The following is a 3008-nucleotide window of genomic DNA, read 5'->3' on the forward strand; positions in this document are numbered from 1 at the left end:
CTTTTATTGAAGCGGGAAAGCAGAGAGAGGGGGAGACACACGCAACACCAGGGGGCGGGGTGACCACTTGGAAATTTGGGACAACTGGACCGAACAGCCGGTCCATTCCGGGCCCGAACTGGGCCGGACGTTTTTTTTTTTTTTTGTCTTTTTATCTCCAAAATACACAATAATCTTTAAACAAAATAAGTATAGCCAACCATCTGACAAAAATACAGAACAAGATAATACCAGTCTGGTGTCAACAAAGCAACAATATTGTGGCATGGACCAATTTGTGCCTCACACACACGACCGGCAGTCAGTCAGATTATTTCTCGAGTCGACACTGCTGCGCATGTTTATACTTCGTTGTACGGCGGTGTTGCGTGGCCAACATAACAGCAGATCTACAAGCCCACAACGCGTCACGTCCGCTACGCGTTGTGGGCTTGTATGTTTGCTATGTTCACAGCGTAACACCGTCGTATGACGAAGTATAAATCAGACAGAGAGCGGCCACTGCCTGCTTGCCTGCCTGCCTGTGAATGGAATGGATCAATCTACTCCAACTTTGGTTTAGTCCAAATTGTTGCCGAGATTGGCTCACAGGCTCAGTTTAACTTTTTGTTTTTGTGGTGAGGAATTAGCAAAACATTATAATAAGAAAGAAAGATTGATTGATTGATTGAATATTTTATTAGGCAAAAAAAAATTAAAACAGCACAGTTACATTTAAAAATACTTTGTCTAACAGGTCCGTTCATAAAAGTCCTTGCGGACTTGTTTCCAATGAGGGCCTTGGTATATATAGAAAAGTCCAAAAGAAAGAAAACAGGTGAGAGAGAAAACATAAATATCTGTATCTGAGTATGTATGTTATTGTGTATGTGATTTTACTGCTCTGTTCACTGTCTTTACCCTGGTGATTTTTGTCTGTACCACTGGTTAGATAAAGCAGGAATTTGGGACTTTGTTTCCTGAACACTAAGACCACCTGTTGTGTTGTTAGCCATTAATCAATCTGGGAACCCATCGCCAACTGAAAATGAAAAACAGCGCCCTCTGCTGTTTGTTCTATGTCTGTTGGCTCTGGGAGGACGAAAACGTAGAGCCAGAGCGCAAGGAAACCGGTGTTTTGTGTATGCCTTCAGCGCATCACTTCCGGTTGGTGCGACTATGTTTTCATTCCCACTAACAATATTTCTACACGGAACACTAACACCACTTCTCCCAGAGAACATGGATCGTTTTGGTTATAAGCCCACTTGTTTCTATGATGAAAGAGTAAGTTAAAATGTGAATATCTTTCCGTGGTTTTGTCTGCTCCGCGGACGCTATTGTTAAATTAGTTTCGGTTTGTTTCGAGGGGGGAAGGATGGACGGACACGTGAATCCCGCCCACTACATTTGATTGGGTAAAGCGCGGCCTGCTTCCTGATCTGAAGGCACGCCCATGCGCACATGTTATGACGAACCTCACCGACAGATTCCAACGCAGTGCAGAATCTGTTCTTGAGAGATTAGCCATTAATTAATGCAGCACTGTCTTCTTCTTCTGTTGTAAAAACAATAGTTCCCATTTTGTTACAGAAGTTAGCAAGCAGTAGCCTAGTTGGCAATATAGTGTAGACGTCATCTATTCTTGCCTGGTCTTGTTTTGATTCAGTACAGTGGTGAAATGCTCATACAGTACAAACTGATGCGGTGCCATCAAGACATCCTAAATTGTCTTAGATATTCTTTATTCCACCAAATTAATAGACCTAAAATTACTGTCACCATTCGTCAGTTAGTATCAGCAAAAAATGCACTTAGTGCCACGCTGCGAGCTTGTACATCTGCAATTTTTTTATAGTTTTTTTAAATATCGAAAATGTTTGAAAAAAAATGTCTTCTCTTCTGGGGGTCCCTGGCACAAAACATCTTCAGGTTCGAGTCCCGTTCCCGACGATCTTTGCTGCAAGTCTCTCCCCATCTCTCTCTCCCTGTTTCCTGTCTGTCTCTATCGTAATCTATAAATAAAGGCCAAAAAGCCCCCCAAAATAATAAATATTATTTTGATAATAAAAGATACAATTTTTATGCTGATGTTGATGAATTGAATACATAAGACCACAATGGAAACAAGTCCCCTGGACTTTTTTGTGTTATCCTTTTAGCCTTAATGTCGTGACTATACCACGTGCTGTTTATATTTCTGACTAATAAAGTATTCAATCAATCAATCAATCAGACTTCAGGTGGCCACCCTGTGACGTCAATTGCATGGTTTCAACCCGATCTGGGCCCCATTGACTTTAGTTATAAATTCCGTTATGAATCAAAGTTAAATATTTCAAACATAACATTATTTATTACCTGCACAAATTATCTTTCACACATGTTTTACATATTATGTGAAACATTAGGTGGAAATGAAATGAATGGAGTAATACATTTGCCTACTGGCAGTGTGCACAATAAATTTGTGCTGATCAGTCCAGAGGTTTGTGCGATTAGCTCCGGACAAAAACAGAGAGACAGTCTGATGAATGAGGCAATTGTACACTACGCATCATGACACACAGCACAGCAGATCTACAGTAGTAGATTAGGAAATATATATTTTTCCTGCCAGCAAGATTGGCAGATGGTCTCCTTAATTTACTCACCAAAGATTACATTTACCCATATTTGGTTATACAGGGTTTCTGTAGCAGTTTCATGACCACAAATGTAGTCTTAGTCTCAGCTTAGTCTCAGCTGGAGAACAAAATGCTTTGGTGGAAACACAGCCGTAGTCTTGTTTTCATTTCAACCACTTAAGGTAGGCCTGATCCTATATAGGCCAACAGGGGTACACAGTGCAATCCTGAGTGTTAAATGGAACCAAATGGACCCTTAGGCTTTTAAGATGGCCCCTAGAGAGGCATGGATGTGGACCGTACACAGTCTGTGTCCTGTATGAGATACGCACAGTCGCACACCGCGCACACACGCACTATACACAGATGCATTATGCACACAAACATACGCAGACAGAGCAG

The sequence above is a fragment of the Gymnoscopelus braueri genome (assembly GCF_963280865.1).
Source record: "Gymnoscopelus braueri genome assembly, chromosome: 16".
Taxonomy (NCBI): Eukaryota; Metazoa; Chordata; class Actinopteri; order Myctophiformes; family Myctophidae; genus Gymnoscopelus; species Gymnoscopelus braueri.